Raw genomic sequence first — 18,840 nt, 5'->3', positions numbered from 1 at the left:
TTGGGCTACAACTTAGCTTGCTTTTGAGCTCATGTGGGCTACACTCTAGGCTGTTAGTTGGACTAAAAATGGGCTGGGCCGAAATTTCCTTCTTGCTAGGCTTCTTCCTTTGGGTTTTCCAAAGAGTTAGCTTGCACTTCTTGGGCCGAATGAAACTCCCTTGCTCTCATGACCGGGCTGGACTGAAATCGGTCTTTTTGAACCTTCTTTTCTTGCCTTTTTCCTTCCTTTTCTTGGATTAATTATCCCTGAACTTATTCTTAGCATTAAGCTAAATTAAGGCAAAAGTTAATAAAACCGGCATAAAAATTCATGCAAAAATCTCATAAAATATAGATAAATTGTAGGTTCATCAGCAATGCATCAAAAAGTGAGTTAGGGTTTGGGATCTAGGGATGAGTGCATTTTATGCTCCATCTCACCCTTTTCTTATTCTTTTAGTGTGAGTGCATTTTATGCTCTATCTCACCCTAGTTCTTTTTTCTCTCGGTGTGAGTGCATTTTATGCTCCATCTCACATGAGGTTTTTTTTTTTTTTGGTAATACGTTCCAATACATGAACTCATTATCATGGTCTCAACATTCCTACCAAAACATGTTTTGCAATAATCAAACCATATTTTTCCATTAGAAACTAAATGCTCACAAGGGTCAAATCTGTATTGCATCTTGCCCGTTGAACATTCAAACTATTGAGATACCTTCCATAGCCAAAAATTTCAGCTAGATTTGCCTGCATCCTTTCCTGTCTATCCCACCTAAGCACATGATTCAGGATGGTTTGCAATCATCCAAAAACAAGTCTCTAAGGAGCATAAATTTCAAAAGGAAAGGTTAAAAAGTGATGATTAAAGCATGCTAGAGTCCAAAATTTTTTTTCACCCCTTAATCCTCCCCCACACTTAAGATATACATTGCCCTCAATGTATGGAATATGCATAACAAGAACAAGCAGAGAGAGATTTAAGGGGACTTCCCTGAATGCCTCGTTGAGATCTTGCATGTGAGATACGAGAAAAAAGCACTCATAAGTGATAAAAAAACTGAACAAAACAAACAACTAAACTAAATGGGTTGCCTCCCACAAGTGCTCATTTTAAGTCGTGAGCTTGACTTTCACCTTTCCTTCATGGTGGTTTCAAGGAGAGAACGGACCCACGGTGGGTGGGTTGTTCTCCTTTGATGTAATGCTTCAACCGCTGTCCATTTACCTTGAATGTACTCCCATCATCATTATGTATTTCAATCGCTCCATGAGGGAATACTTTAGCCCCTTTAAAGGGTCCACCCCACTTGGTTTTTAACTTCTGATGTTTCCCCCTTTCATCCTTCATAGGTGGGTTTAAACCTGGAATAGGGACTTGCACAATAGGTGGGAGGGGTTTTGTGTGAGATAGAGGTAAAGATGCATTATGAATTGTAATTTCAAAAGAATATGGCTCAGAAGTCAAATTTTGCAATTCTGATTTCAGTACAAACTTATGCTCTGCTTGTTTTAATTGATTAGGACTATTGTTAAGTGCAACTTTTAGCATGTCTTCTGATTTAGATGTATCTACTTCAGTTGCACCTACATCAATGCTATTGATTGCAAAAATTTCATGTTCAATTGTGTTGGGATGTTCCATGGTTTTAAATACATTGAACACCACTTCTTCACCATTGATTCTAAGGGTAAGTAGACCTTTCCGCACTTTAATTAAAACATCACCAGTAGCAAGAAAAGGTCTCCCTAAAATCAGAGGCATTTTCCTATCTTCCTCCATATCCAACACAATGAAATTGGTAGGAATAATAAAATTGCCCACTTTAACCAAAACATCTTCTACTATTTCCCTAGGATATTTAATGCTTCTATCAGCTAATTGCAGGATAATAGTTGTAGATGTTAGTTCATGCAGTCCAAGTTTTTCAAAAATAGAATAAGGCATTAAATTTATACTAGCACCTAAATCACATAAAGTTTTTTCAAATTCATTATTCCCTATGGTGCAAGGTATAGAAAAACTCCCTGGATCCTTAAGCTTTGGGGGAAATTTCTTTTGAAGAATGGCTGAACATTCTTCATTTAGTTTTACCATTTCACCATCCTCCCACTTTCTTTTGTTGGACATCACCTCCTTTATGAATTTTGCATACTTGGGCATCTGCGATAACACATCAAGAGAGGAAGGTTAATGTGAATCTTTTTAAATACTTCCAAAAATTTTTCAAATTGTTTATCTAATTTGGCCTTCAAAACTCTTCTTGGGTAGGGAATAGGGAGTTGGATTTCATGTAAATTTAGTTTAGGGGTACTTCCCTCATTCTCCTTTTGTAGATTGGCTGATTCAGCTTCCTTGTCGTCTTCTTGGGTTTCACCGATTGTCTTCCCGCTTCTTAAGGCTATAGCATTCATATGCCCTCTGGGACTCTTTTCTGTGTTGCTGGGCAGCCTTCCTTCTTTTCTCTCTGATAATATGCTCACAACCTGCCCCATTTGAACTTCTAAGTTCTTAATTGATGCTTCATGGCTTTGGAATCTTGCTTCAGTAGCATTGCTAAACTTAGAAATCATCTCTTCCAAATTACTCTTTTTTTCTTGTGGGGGCGGCTGTGGTTGGAATCCCATGGGTGCTTTTTGATGATTGTTGCTCCAAGAGAAGTTGGGATGACTCTTCCACCCTGGGTTGTATGTGTTTGAATATGGGTTGTAATTTGACCTGCCAGCATGAGAGATAAAATTAGCACTCATGGGAAATAAAATGACTATTTAATTGACAATTAGAATTGGCATGTCCTATTTGACCACATAAATCGCATGAGATGCTAGATGGTGTATTAATGGCTACACTATTAAAAGCATCAAACTTCTTATTCAGACTAGCAAGTTGCACAAATGTGGCTGCAAGGGAATCGATATGGTGTACTCCCGTCTGATTGGTTTGATCATTGCTCCACTAGTAGCTATTTGACACCATCTCCTCTATTAGGTCATAAGCTTCCTCCGGTGTTTTCCTCATGATCGTACCACCTACGGCTGCATCAATAATAGATCGATTAGAGGGGTTAATACCATTGTAAAAAGTCTGAATCTGTCGTCAAGTTGGTATCCCATGGTGAGGACACTTCCTAAGCATTTCCTTGAATCGTTCCCATGCTTCATACAAGGACTCCCTCTCAAATTGAGCAAAAGTTGTAATATCATTAATTAATTTTGCTGTTTTGGAGGGCGGAAAATATTTAGCCAAAAATTTTTGGGTTAAATCATTCCAAGTGGTGATGCTTCCTACAGGGAGTGAGTTGAGCCAATCTTTAGCTCTATCACGTAATGAAAAAGGAAATAATCTTAACTTAATTGCATCATCACTAATTCCTTTGTGTTTAAATGTATCACATATTCCAAGGAAGTTAACGATGTGTGTATTAGGGTCATCACTTGGTAACCCACAAAACTGAATACTAGTTTGGATCATTTGAATTATTGCAAGCTTTATTTCAAAATTATTGGCATGGATGGTAGGCTTGCAAATGATGGATGTGACCCCATAAATGTTTGGACAAGAAAAATCAAAGAGGGTGCGATTTTCTTCTGCCATCTCTCCTTCTATCTCTATGGCTAGTTCACAAATAACAACCTCTTCTCTTGCTTTTCCTTTGTTGGTCCTTTGCAATAAACGAAGGGTCCTTTCAATGTCAAGATCAAATTCTGCTAATCCTTCCTGTCTAGTGCGTGTCATGCACTAGTAATTCTGAACTAACAAGAATTCAAACAAACAAATAAAAATAAAAATAATAACAGAAATAAAAAGAAATAGGAAAATAGAATGATAATAAAAATAATAACAGAAATAAAAAGTCCAAATTAATCAATGTTAATAAATTCTAATATTATTTTAGGATTAAATCCCTGGCAACGGCGCCAAAAACTTTATAGCTATAAATATATAACCCTAACAAGTGCACTAGTTATCAAGTAGTATAAAATATCATTCCCATGGAGATTTAACAAAATAAGTATTAGAACTACAATCTTCCCTAATTATTTGGATAACTAAATTTCAGAATTGAAAAAGAACTATTGAAAATAAAAATTAGCATAAGAAAATAAAAGCGAAGGTGATCACTAATTGAATCTGCAAATGATGGAATTGCTAGGACTTTTGGTCCACCTAACCAATGTAATGAATATTGATGGGTCTGATTATCCAAGACTAATTGCCATTCCTATAAGCTGAGATTTTTCCAAATTTATTTAATATTTTCTCTCGAGATATACTAAACCTATGCCCATCAGCTAACCCTTCCATCTTGAGAGCTCTACTCTCATCAGTAGAAAACATATGAATAACCATAAACAATGAACTGAAATAAAAATCAATTAGATCTCACAATGCTTACAGAATCAAGGCTTCCCTAACACTTCAAGCAGAAATAAAAACTTACAGACACTTCATGATGAAATTGCAACTTCCAGATGGAAAAGGGGGGTGAACTCTTGCTTCTTCCTCCTTGTTGCTGATTTCTCTCTCTGAAGGCTAAAGCTCTCTTGGAGGAATTGATACCTTGGGTGCTGGTCCGCCCCCCCTTTATATAGATTTGGGGAAAGGGCTGCTCTCCAACTCCCTTAAGGAGATTATCGTCAAACTGGAAAGTCCTAGTCTGATTTGAACTTATCCTACCTAACTCTTATCTCTTATCTTTCTAGGATTACAATTTGAGAATTTAAATCTGATAAAACTCTTTTATTAAGATTACATTGAACTTCTTTTCTAATGGGACTCTTGCATCTTAAATTCGAAATGGGCTTCTTTAACAATTCGGGCTTGCTTCAAGACTCTTCTGCAAAATGGGCTTCAGCTTGTGAAATGGGACTTGCTACGAAATTGTTCTGACTTTGGGCCCGAATTCGTATTCGCTGCGGACCGATTCTACCAAAACCCAAAACATAAAAGTTGTGGGTCTTTTTGTTATTTTTCCAGTGCTTCTTGATTGTCCAAATTGGAGTTTGGAATTGAGAGTTATGCCCAGATCACTGATCGGTGCCGAAACTGTGCAAAATCATCCGATTAGCCTTGTTTTCTTCCAATCGCCTTCTTACTTGCCCTAAATCAAAATACAAGAGTAGTGAGTCCAATTAGGTACCAATTAAGTGTAAAATACTGAATATTGAGAGATAAATATATGACAAATTTTATTCTCATCACCAACACTTGGGGGCACACCAGTATCAGCCTTGGTAGGATAAATCTCCCTAGACTTAAGTGTCCCGTTTTAGGGTCTTAGATAGAATTACACCAAACAACATGAATCAAGCATGCACTTTAGTTATTTGCACTAAATATCAAAAGTACATCAAATCGGATTGAATGTAAGGGCATACAAAACTGTCTAACAGCTCCCACTTGCACTTAGGTCCAATCTGGTGCAAACCGGAGTCCCATACTTTCCACATGCTTCTCAAACACCTTCTGTGTCAGTGGCTTAGTCTATGGGTCTGCAACATTATCCATTGATGCTACCTTCTGAATTAGGACGTTCCCTCTACCAATGATCTCTCGTAGTACGTGGTACTTCCTCTCGATGTGCTTTTGATTTCGAGTGGGCCCGAGGCTCTTTAGCTTGGACGATCGCTCCATTACTGTCACACAACAATGGGATGGATGATGTGTTGGATGGGATCACTCCCAATTCGTGTATGAATTTCTCCATCCATTGTTGTCACACTTTAACTTAGTGAACCCCTGAGCCCATCACATGGACCCTATGGGCCCAACACTTACATTAAGTGGTCCCTGGGCCAAGCTATCTTATAAAAACCCAGGGACTGTGGGCAGGTGCAAGATTAGCCCATCAGGTACTACCCTAAATGGTCTTACACTTAACCTCTCAGCCCTTAATGATCAAGCACTGCCCGACAAGAGAGGACCTCTCCCTCGGCTGCAAGGAACAGTGTCGCACTCTCCACTCACATGGATCCCAGGAATTAAAACCATTTGCAAACATTTTGAAACCGTACAAAATATATATATATATATATATATATATGTATTTTAATTTTGCAAAACAAAATTTCAATGTTTGAAATCAACTGCCGGCTGTTTGGTTTCAATCAGAGAGTGCATTCCCGATCATTACCTTTGTCCGATAAAGGGGCTGATCCTGTCACTATGATCACCCACTCAGATGATTTCTCACATTGACCCAACATGCCCAGGTTTTGATCCCCGCTAAGGATCTCACTGATTGGCATAACAAAGACAGCCCGATCCGACACCTAGTGAAGTATCATAATTGAGTCTAGGGGTCAGATGTAACTTTCCAGTTTTGCCCATCTGTCTCCAAGGTCCAATGCAATATTGAAAATCTGGTCCGATTCAAGGATTCAAGTAATCCCATATTGCATGTGCCTTGGGTCTTACCCTGGTAGCCGAGACAGGCCATCCCAACACTTGGCGGCACACCAGTATTAGCCTTGGCAGGATAAATCTCCCCAGACTTATCCATTGGCTGTGAACATTTAAAACTAACACGTGTCTCATTAAGTGTCCAGTTTTAGGGTCTTACACAGAATTATACCAAACAACATGAATCAAACATGCAATTTAGTTATTTACACTAAATATCTAAAGTACATCAAATCGTATTGAAACTAAGGGCATACAAAACTATATAACATCTCCCACTTGCACTTAGGTCCAATCTGGTACAAGTCGGAGTCCCATACTTTCCACATGTTTCTCAAACACCTTATGTGTCAGTGGCTTAGCCAATGGGTCTGCCACATTATCCGTTGATGCTACCTTCTGAATTAGGACGTCCCCTATACCAACGATCTCCCATAGTATGTGATACTTCCTCTCGATGTGCTTTTGATTTCGAGTGGGCCCGAGGCTCTTTAGCTTGGACGATCACTCCATTGTTGTCACACAACAACGGGATGGGTGATGTGTTAGATGGAATCACTCCCAATACGTGTATGAATTTCTTCATCCATTGTTGTCACACTTTAACTCAATGAACCCTTCAGCCCATCACATGGACCCTATGGGCCCAACACTTATATTAAGTGGTCCTTGGGCCAAGCCATCTTATAAAAACCTAGGGACTGTGGGCAGGTGCAAGATTAGCCCATCAGGTACTAACTAAATGGTCTTACACTTAACCTCTCAGCCCTTAATAATCAAGAACTACCCGACAAGAGAGGACCTCTCCCCTATACCATTTGCAAACATTTTGAAACCGTATAAATATCTATATATATATATATATATGTAATTTAATTTTGCAAAACAAAATTTCAACGATTGAAATCAACTACCGGCAGTTTGATTTCCATTAGAGAGAGTGCATTCCCGATCATTACCTTTGTCCGACAAAGGGTCTGATCCTATCATTATGATCACCCACTCAGATGATTTATCAGACTGACCCAACATGCCTAGGTTTTGACCCCCACTAAGGATCTCACTGATTGACATATCAAAGACAGCCCAATCCGACACCTAGTGAAGCATCATAATTGAGTCTAGGGGTTAGATGTAACTTTCCAGTTTTGCCCATCTGTCTCCAAGGTCCAAGGCAATACTGAAAATCTGGTCCGATTCAAGGATTCGAGTAATCCCATACTGCATGTGCCTTGGGTCTTACCCTGGTGGCCAAGACATGCCATCCCAACACTTGGCGGCACGCCAGTATCAGCCTTGGCAGGATAAATCTCCCCAGACTTATCCAATGGCTGTGAACATTTAAAACTAAGACGTGTCGTATTAAGTGTCTAGTTTTAGGGTCTTACACAGAATTATACCAAACAACATGAATCTAACATGCACTTTAGTTATTTACACTAAATATCAAAAGTACATCAAATCGGATTGAAGCTAAGGGCTTACAAAACTGTCTAACAACTCCCACTTGCACTTAGATCCAATCTGGTATAAGCCGGAGTCCCATATTTTCCACGTGTTTCTGAAACATCTTCTGTGTCAGTGGCTTAGTCAATGGGTCGGCCACATTATCCGCTGATGCTACCTTCTGAATTAGGACGTCCACTCTACCAACGATCTCCCATAGTACATGGTAGTTCCTCTCGATGTGCTTTTGACTTCGAGTGGGCCCAAGGCTCTTTAGCTTGGGTGATCGCTCTATTGTTGTCACACAACAACGGGATGGGTGATGTGCTGGATCGAATCACTCTCAATTCATGTATGAAGTTCTTCATCCATACAGCTTCCTTGGCAGCTTCACTTGCGGCAATGTACTCGGCCTTAGTTGTGGAATCTATAGTGGACCCCTATTTGCTGCTTTTCCAACAAACAGCACATGATCGTATTGTGAAAACATACCCAGATGTAGACTTTCTATCATCTGGATCTGACTAGAAATTGGCATCAGTATACCCTAGAACACATAGTGAACTACCATCAAATACCAGACAAAACTCTTTTGTCCTTCGAAGGTATTTGAGTATGTTCTTCACAGCAGTCCAATGCTCCTACCCTGGGTTGGCCTGGAATCTGCTTACCACACTCATGGCCTGGGCAATGTCCGGGCGAGTGCACAGCATGGCATACATGATGCTCCCTGTGGCTGAGGCAAAGGGAATGTCTCTCATGCTCTCAATCTCCTCAGAAGTCTTTGGAGACATCTCCTTGGAGAGAGTGACTCTATGCCTGAAAGGAACGTTTCCTTTCTTGGAGTTCTCCATGCTGTATCTTTTGACAATTGTCAATGTAAGCAGCCTGGGATAGTCCAATTATCCGCTTCGATATATCTATATAGAGTCGAAGACCAAGTATATATGAAGCTTCTCCAAGATCTTTCATGGAGAATTGCTGTGATAGCCATACCTTGACCGAAGTCAACATTCCTACATCATTCCCAATGAATAGGATATCGTCCACATACAACACCAAAAAAGTGATCTTATCCCCACTGGACTTCTTGTAAACACAGGGTTCATCCGGATTCTGTTCAAAGTCAAACATTTTGACTGCAGAATTAAAACGGATGTTCCAACTCCTAGAAGCCTACTTAAGTCCATATATGGATGTATTAATTTTACATACCATGTGTTCCTAACTAGTAGTAATGAAGCTTTGCGGCTGCTGCATGTAGATATCTTCACTAAGATCTCCATTCAGGAACGCGATTTTGACATCCATCTGCCAAATCTCGTAGTCATGGTATGCTGCTACAGCTAGCAGGATCCTAATGGATTTAAGCATGACCACGGGCGAAAAGGTTTCCTGATAATCGATGCCTTTTTTCTGAGTATACCCTTTCACCACCAATCGAGCTTTGTAGGTCTCAATCCTACCATCGGGGCCCATCTTCCTCTTGTAGATCCATTTTCAACCAATTGCTTTTACCCCGGAGGGCGGATCTACTAGAGTCCAGACTCCATTGGTCTCCATCAAGTCCATTTCAGCTCTCATGGCCTCCACCCACTTCTGGGAATCTATGTCTAACATAGCTTCCACGTAAGTTACGGGATCCTCCTCACTAGTCAAGGCTTCTACTAGGTAACTATCCTGGTCGTAAGCATATCGGACTGGTGGCCTGGATGCCTGAGTGGATCTTCTAGGTTGGTCACTACCTGGAACTTGTGGGACATCTCCCACTACTCCTGAGCTCTCCTCATCAAGAACTATTTCCTGACAATGGGTGTCCAGGATGTATTTGGTTTCTAAGAATTGGGCGTTTCAACTGCAGAACACTTTTTGCTCACTTGGGTCATAGAATAGATAACCCACTGAATCTTTTGGGTAGCCTATAAATAGGCAACGATTGGTTTTGGACTCCAACTTGTCCGCACTTGTTCTTTTAACGTGTGCAAGACAACCCCAAATCTATAAGTGTCTTACACTTGGCTTCCTTCCAGTCCATAGTTCATATAGAGTTTTTGGAACCGATTTGGTTGGAACCCGATTCAGCACATAGATAGCAGTCTCTAATGCATATCCCCAAAAGGATGTGGGTAATTCTGAGTGTACGAGAAGTGATCGGACCATGTCCAACAAGGTCCTATTCCTCCTCTCTGAAACACAGTTGAGTTGAGGTGTAGCAGCTGTTAGACAGTTTTGTATGCCCTTAGCTTCAATCAAATTGATGTACTTTATGAGTTTATTGTAAATGAATAAAAGTGTATATTTGATAAATGTTCCCTTGGTATGTTTCTGTGTAATACCCTTAAACTGGACACTTAATGAGACTCGTGTTAGTTTAGAATGTTCACAGCCAGTGGGTCGGTCTGGGGAGACCTATCCTGACAAGGCTGACACTGTGGTACCACCAAGTCAGTTGGGGTGGCTTGTCTCAGCTACCAGGGTGAGACCCTAGGCACATATAGTGTGAGATTAATTGAATCTTTGAACTGGACCAGATTTCCAGTATTGCCTTGGACCTTGGAGATTGATGGGCAAAACTGGAAAGTTACACCAGACCCCTAAACTCGACTATGATATTGCACTAGGTGTCGGATTGGGCTGTCTTTGATATACCAATCAGTGAGATCCTTAGCGGGGGTCAAAACCTGGGTATGTTGGGACAGTCTGAGAATTCATCTGAGTGGGTGATCATAGTGACAGGATCAGCCCCTTTGTCGAATAAAGGTAATGATCGGGGATGCACTCTCACTGATGGAAACCAAGACTGCCGACAGCCGATTTCAATCGTTGAGATTTGTTTTGCAAAATATATTTTATATGAGATATAAAAAGTATATATATATATATATTATGGTTTTGAAATTTTTGCAAAAAGTTTTAATTCCCGGGATCCATACTTGAGAGAGTGCAACACTGTTCCTTGCAGCCGAGGGAGAGGTCCTCTCTTGTCGGGCAGTGTATGATCATTATGGGCTGAGAGGTTGAGTGTAAGGGCATTGAGGATAATACCTGATGGGCTAATCTTGTATCTGCCCACAATCCTTGGGTGTTATAAGGTGGCTTGGCCCAGGGACCACTTAGGGTAAGTGTTGGACCCATAGAGCCCATCTGATTGGTTTTCAGGGGGTGCACTGTCCATAACAGTGTATTCGACCAGGCCTTGTAACAAAGGCTGGGCTGAACCCATGTGGCTGATGTGTAGATCAATGTTTGGGTCCCACGCCATACAAGGAAGTCCAACTGGGCAGCTGTTTGGAAGGCTTAATGAATACATAACCCTTAATGGGCCTTAAGCCCATTTCAAACTGGGCTAATTTGATTAGTCTTTAAGGGGCAAATTCTAAGATAAGATCAGCTGATAGGATTGGGCCCACACCCTATCCACTCAGAGAGTCCAAGATCTAAATGAGATTTAGATTTGGAAATTTCCTAATCTGTAGATAAGATAAGGATTATCCCTTATCTTAAAGGGACTTTTAATCCAGATATGATTTGGGTTAGCAACTCCTAATGGGATTAGGAGCTAATCCCTTTAAGTCTATAAAAGGAAGAGGGGGCGGCAGCCTTTAGATATCCAAGAGACTCACCAGCAATAGTCTTGTCTTTAGAGCTGAGATCACAGAGGAGAGAATTCTGCACCCTGCAAATACTCTCTAGCCGCCTCCTTCCTGTAGTCGCCGCCTATTGCAGTTTGATCTCCATTCCTTGGGGAAAATCAAGATTGGATCTTGATTCCAATCTTTTGGAGAAAAGATTGGTAGGAGTTGTATTCACAAGCCGTCCAGGTGATTCTTCGGAAGAACCAAGATCTTAGGAAGGACACTGTTGATTCTGCTCCACCTTGCACTGCGCCATCTTCAGTGGGAGCAGATTTTGGTTTCTACCTTGGGCATGAACACCTCCATTGAGAGATATTGTTTCTCTGTATCAGGTATTATCTCTCTCTCCTCCTTTTGGTTCAGATCTGGTTTAGTTTATGGTTCAAGAATGATCCTTGAAAATATGATTTTCTAAATGGAATTCGATTCCCAGTTGAAGGGAAAGAAAAATTTTTGAAATTCGCCCTCCTTTATTCCACAATCTTGGGCATCCATATGATGGATTTCCTATCCCTTCAGCAGGAGGAGCTAATTGTGATACTATCCCATTGACCTTTATGTAATCCTTGAATTCGTCAAAGAGATACTTGCCACCTCAATCCGATCAAAGGGCCTTAATTTCTCTCCTTAATTGTTTCTTGACTTCCTACCTGAACTCTTTGAACTTTTCAAAGGATTCTGACTTTTGTCTCATTAGGTACACATAACCATATCGTGAAAAATCATTTGTAAAGGTGATGAAATACACGTGTTGATTTCGTGTCCTAACACTCAGGGGACCACATACAATAGTATGTATTAGGTCAAGTGTGCTTGTAGATCTTTCAAGCTTACCATCAAATGGCCGCTTAGTCATCTTACCTTGGAGGCAAGGCTCACAAGTGGGAAGATTTTCTATGGTTAGAAAATCCAAAGGACCATCCTTTACCAGCCTTGTGATTTGGTCAACACCGATATGGCCAAGTCGGTAATGATAGAGGCACGTGGGATTTACTGTATCACGTGTCCTTTTCTTGGGATTTTTGACTGACATAGTGTTGGTTAAGTTAGTTTCTAGAGAAGGATGTAGAACATAGAGACCATTCTCCAGTTCCCCGCATGCGATGAATTTTGTTATTCCATTTAACAGTAATCATATTACTAAAATAAACATTATTTTCACCAGCACACAGTTTAGAAATAGAAATCAAATTTCTTCTCAAGTTTTATACATAAAGACAATCTTTAAGTACAAGCACTCCTTCTCTAAAGACTAATTCTATGGTTCCTATTGTCGCAGCTGCAACACTTGCAGTCATTCCCAAGAATAGTGTCACTTCACCTTCACTCAATCTTCTGCTCACTTTGAACCCCTGCAATGAGTTACACGCATGAGTTGAAGCCCCAGAGTCAACACACCATGACACAGAAGTAACTAACATATTAGTTTCTATGACACAAGTTTTGACGTCACCTTTCTTAGATTTCGGGTAGGCAGGACAGTTCCTCTTCCAGTGATCGGTATGCTTGCAGAAGTGACAGACATCAAATGCCTTATTCTTCTTCTACTTCTTAGGCTTTGGCAGCTTTCTTCTGGGGCTTCTTTGCCTTTCTCTTTTTCTTGCCCAATTTGTTAGGTTCTGGAAGCATAACCATAGGCTCATCCTTCTTGAGTAGATCCTCGGCCCTCTACAACATATTGCTAAGTTTTTGGATGCTGACATTCATCTTGTTCATGTTGTAGTTCATTGTGAACGCATTGAAGGAAGAGGGCAAAGAATTCAGGATGGCATCCACTTGCGTGCCAAGATCTAGCCCGGATCCAAGGGCTTCGAGTTCATTAATGTAGCCATCATCCGAAGACAATGGTCATGAACTTTCTGCCCTTTGGACATCTGCGCGGTCATGAACAGTTTCAGGACCTTCTGTCGAGTAGAACGGTTCTGCTCTTCATACATTGTTTTTAGACTGTCCAATATGTCCTTTGCTAGTTCGATCTGATCGAACTGCCTCTATATTGAGTTGTCCAGTGAGGCAATGCAAAGCAGCGGGCTAGGGAGTTCTTATCCTCCCAATCTTGGTAGTCCTTCCTACGGGCCTCAGAAGCCCTATCACCCGGACGCTTCAGGGTAGGATTTTTCACCACCTTATCTAACTTTTCGGATGTTAGGATCAGCATAAGATTTTTATACCAGTCGGCATAGTTTGGGCCCTTAAGCTTGTTATCGTCTAGAAGCTTTGCGAATTGACCATTTGCCACTTTAGTTATTTACACTAAATATCAAAAGTACATCAAATCGGATTGAAGCTAAGGGCATACAAAATTATCTAACACGAATTTGAGTTTAAATTACAATTTTGAATTTAAATTTAAATTTTAACTCGAATCTGATTTTGGATTTAAATTAAAAATAATAATAATAAAAAATAAAAATAAAAAATAAAAAAATATAAAAAATTTAATTAATATTTTAAAAGTTTTGCATTTTCATTACATCATTTAGGGTGTGATATTCTTGAGCGTGCATCATATAGGTTTATTTAATTTCTGAAATTATCATTGTTAGTTATAAATGTGTTAGGTTTTCTTTTTATTATTTTAATTGTTCCTTTTGCTTCATTAGTTTGCTTTATTATTTTATGTTTAATTGTTGAATTGCATATTAGAAATGATTATTTATGCATTGTAATTAGTGACAATTTCTTTGTTTATTTTTTTTCTTTTTTGTTAATCCATTTAAGGGCAATCCAACTTAAATAAGATAAGGTGGTGATTTCATCACCCTTCCTTGGCCCAAAAATCACTAGCCTTCAAGTGTGGTTCACCCTAAACCCTAATTTAAAATTTAGATAGTGATAGCTCTGCATTTTGATGCCTTAAGGGCATCATTTCAGGGGTATTTTCAGCCTTAGAATAGTCAAAGTATGCCTTTTTCTTAGTTAAATTCAATGTTGTGACCTCTGAGGGTCTTTGTATAAATTCTGTGAAAAACAGGGGAAGTTACATGGCTGAAATGAAGTTTTGAGAAGCTGGTGTGAAGTCTAGCTGAGAGAGGGGGTGTTTTTGTGAAAAACTAAGAACAGAAGAGTGCTTTCTATTTGCTAAGTCCAGAATGATGCCCCTCCTACTGCATTAGCATGCTCCCCTCTCCTTAGCAAACCCTAGGGCTCCTCCTAACTTATTATTCTCATCCTTAACAAACCCTAGCCACCCTTAACTGCAAAATCCTCACCTTCCATCCCTTCTAATCTCCACCATTAATTCTAGGGCACTCTCTTTTTAGCATTCTAACCCTAGGGAGCCACCTAACTTCTAATCTTCACCATTCAGCTTTTAGCCATTAATCTCAGCCCTACATAATATTGGCCACCCTCTCCTTTTCTTCTCAGCCTTAGGATCATCCTAGAACCATCCTAACCCTTCATTCTAAACCCTAGGGCACCCATATTTTTTCTAAAACCCAGCTGCCACCCTCCTCTTTCTCTCTAATTCCAATTATATCCACCCTTCTCTATAAAAAGGACCCAAGGGGCCCTGGAGAAGGGGTTGGTCAATTCACCTAGTTACAAGGCTAAGGTTTCTTGAGGAATTCAAGGGTTGTAGAAGGGGAGGACACCTAGTTCTTGTTAGGAGGGGTTTTTGCAAGCTGTTCAAGGCTAAGGTGTCTCAAGGGGTTCGAGGTTTGTAGAAAGGAAGGACACCCGATTCCTGTCAGTTGGGATTCCTGCAAGCTATCCGGCCAATCTGTAGCTACTGCCACTAGATCCCAATTTTGAATCAACTTTGTTTATTTCTTTTATTTCTTTTATTGATTTTCGCACTATGTTAAATTCAAAATTTTAGTTATTGTTTTGTTTAATTCCGAATCATTTAATTTCTGTAAGAATAGATTTTATTTTCTTATTTTCTGCAGTTCTCGATTGTATTCTCTTGTTTGAATCTAAGTGCATATTAATTTTCCCTCGCTTCCCTGTGGATACAACCCGTTTTCACCCATTTACTGCATTAGTATTTGTTTGAGAATCAGAAAAATTTATAAATATTAAACTGGTGTTCCAAAGTGCTTAACGACACTCTTCCGGGCACACCAGATAGCAAGACCCTTTAGGGAGCTTCACGTTTGGTTCAAAGGTGTGTTGAATTTTAGGGAAGCTTGTAATTACTTGCCATAACTAGAGGTTGGTGTCTAAGGAAAGAGGTTATACGGCAACGCCTAAGCGGGTTTTGTGGTTACATAATTAGGTCCTTGCGAGAGCAAGGGGAGCATCCCACATCCCCATCTCTTACCTGGCCAACCAAAGGAAGTGGTGTAATTCCAAGTGAACCTAAGAGGATTCACATTGGTTGAACCGCTAGTTTAGGAAACCCTAGGTCAGCCCATAGGTCATGTGTGTGAATTGCTTGCATTTTTTTAATATAAAAATTCAAATTTGAATTTAAATTTCAGGAATTTAAATTTCAAAATCTAGATTTGAATTTAAATTTCAAAAATTTAGATTTCAAATTTCAGAAAAAAGAGAAATTAAAAAAATTAAAAATTCAAATTTGAATTTAAATTTTAGGAATTTAAGTTTCAAAATCTAAAATTGAATTTAAATTTCAAATAAAAAAATAAAAATATATATAAAAAAGAGAGAAAATAAAAAATTAAAAAAACTTTTAAAAAAATTTAAAAAAATTCAAATTTGAGTTTAAATTGCAGAATTTAAATTTGAAATTAAAATTCAAAATTTAAATTTCAAATTTCAAAAGAAAAGAAAAAAAGGGGGGTTAAAACAAAACAAAATAAAATGAATTCAATGGCCGGAGTTTGTAGAATGGGAAAATACTTCCAACCTAAGCCACGGATAGATTGCAACCATGTGTCTCAAGAATTGGATAGGATTAATGGGATGGCCCAAAGACTTGATCAAGTCCTTGCACTTTGTCAACAAAGTGGCCCATACCCAACCTTGTCATCCCATCCAACATGTTCCATCTGTGCAAGCTGGCCCATCATTTTAGCCAGTGCCTTGCGGCAGGCCCATGTCATCCAGTCATGCCAGACCAAGTACGTACGGCCAACGGATTTTTCCAACCCAATGCTAACCCATTCTTTCGCTCATATAACCCTGGGTGGAAGAACCAGCCCAACTTCACATATGGGGCCCAAGCCCAAGAAACCTCCCTGCCAGATGTGCACTCTCAATGGTCTAAAGCCTAGACTCACTAGGAATACAATGATTACCCTGGGACTCAATCGGCTCATCCATGTCAAATCGATTCATAGTCCCAACAGTATCATCATCCATCTAACTCCATGGCCCAACAATTTCAGAGGCCACAAGTACAGGACCAATTTCAGTAGATGTACCCTCAACCTTCTCAAACCCGTACAGTAGATGACTAATTCTTGTAGCTTCAGCAACTAATCCTAAATCAATAGTAGTCCATTGCCAGATTAGAAAGCCAAATAGGACAGCTAGTCAAAGCTAATGCGAGGAGAGAAGTAGGAAAATTATCAAGTTAACCAGTTGCAAACCCTAGGAATCAGCTACTAGGTCTTCCTCCACAACAAATTCAACAACCTCCTAAGAACCCTCGGTTTCGAAAATGCCAAAGCTGTTACAACCTTAAGGACTAGGAAAATTTTAGAAGACCCGTATGAGGAAAAGAAAATTGAAAAAGAAGGAAAAAAGCAAGAAGACCCTAAGTTGGGGGGAGAAGAAGAAGGAAAGGAAACTTTAGAAGAAGAACCTTTAGTGAACCAACCTGTGGTCCCCCTTCCAACCGCAGTCACAACCGGGCCGTTGCGAAAGAAGAAAGAGATTCGCAACGAGGAGATCAGAGAGCTCTTCAAACAAGTCCATATTAACATCCCTCTCCTCGTTGTGATTCAACATGTCCCGGCCTAAGCCAAGTTCTTGAAAGAGATGTGCACTCAAAAGAGGGAGCCACAAGCGGTTCTACAAAAAGTGATGCTCTTGGTAGACGTTAGTGTGGTCCTCCTAAACCAACTACTCCGGAAGATGAAAGACCCGGGTGATCCTCTCATAAGCTATGTCATCACTGGAATAACCTTTGATCAGGCCCTATTGGATCTTGGGGCCAGTGTAAATCTACTCCCATTCATTATCTATGAAAGGCCCTATTGGATCTTGAGGTGTTATCGAGGACATCATTGTCAGGATAGAGAATTGTTATTTCTCTGTAGACTTTGTTGGCATGACCTCAACCAAGGAATCGAACCATAACCCAATAATCCTAGGACAACCATTTCTAACAATGGCCAATGCAAACATTAACTATAAATCGGGAGAAATGGACATTTCATTTGGAGAGTAGAAGGTCCAGTTAAATGTTTTTAGTGCCTCTAAGTATCCAAACCTAGAGAAAAATGAGTGCAATGTGGATGTAGTGGATGATCTTTTGGATGACTTGTCTACCCCTTGGTTAGCCCAGTCTAAGCCCTGTTTGTACGAAGAAGAAAGTGAGTCCGAGAGTCTGGATGAAAGAAGTGAATGAATGTGTCTGGCTGAAGACGTTAAACTTAGTGTTGGTTGGGAGGCAACCCAATGTTGTTTCTAGTTGTTTTTAGGATTATAGTTTTTCTTTTCTTGATTCGAGACCAATTGGCAGACCTTGATCCCCTCGGGAAAACCTTATTAATTGTTCTCTTTGGCCCAAGTACCTTTGCAACATTCTAGTCATGCCATTAGGGACAACGACACTTAAGTTGGGGTGTAAGGAAAGAGAGAGAGAAAACTTGAAAAAAAAATTGAGAAGCTAAGCCTTTAAATATGTAGAATTAAAATTTCACTGAAGATTTTTTTTCCCATTAAAAGAGATTCCCAAATAGAAAAAGCTAAGGAAACTGATAAAAGAATATTGAATTTTGTAGAAATTGGTAGCAAGTGATAGGAGTTAAAATTGGTCTTATTTGAACATTATCGAAACCGTTTAGAAATTGGAAAATACTCCCACGTTTGCCCCTATAAAGATAAGAAGAGAAAGATTGAGAAATTAGACAAAAAAATTCTTCAAATTGTTAGAGATGGTGGACTACCCTAAACAATGTTTCTACAAAAAAAAAGAGAGAGAGAGAGAGAGAATAAAAGGTCAATGGACACCTTAGACATAATAACTAGGTCACTTCACCTAAGTTAAGTGTCGAGATTTGCATCAAACGGGAAAGGGAATGCCAAAGACAATCACCTAACACTTATTAACTGGGTCTCTTCACCTAAGGCAAGTGTTTTGTTGAGATTCATGTCAAATGGTGAAAGGTAGCAATAAAAATAAGTGTGCATATCAAGTTCAAGGGTAGAAATCCACTATCAGAAATAATAAGAAGAATACCCACCTAATTTTTAAGCCAAGTTTTTGTAATGTTCAAAGCAAGACAATTTTACCC

The 18,840-nt window shown here is 39.6% G+C and overlaps 1 non-coding gene across 1 annotated transcript; it reads left to right on the top strand.

Moving 5' to 3' along the window:
* The first annotated feature begins 3,090 nt into the window (after positions 1-3,090).
* Positions 3,091-3,197, top strand: LOC148865406 (small nucleolar RNA R71). Its single transcript, XR_016112082.1, has one exon. It is a non-coding gene; the product is annotated as a small nucleolar RNA R71 (small nucleolar RNA).
* The last annotated feature ends 15,643 nt before the right edge of the window (positions 3,198-18,840 follow it).

The sequence above is a fragment of the Nelumbo lutea genome, chromosome 3 (genome assembly GCF_056320005.1).
Source record: "Nelumbo lutea isolate HS-2025 chromosome 3, American lotus-T2T, whole genome shotgun sequence".
Lineage (NCBI taxonomy): Eukaryota > Viridiplantae > Streptophyta > Magnoliopsida > Proteales > Nelumbonaceae > Nelumbo > Nelumbo lutea.
This window is presented reverse-complemented; position numbering and strand designations above follow the sequence as displayed.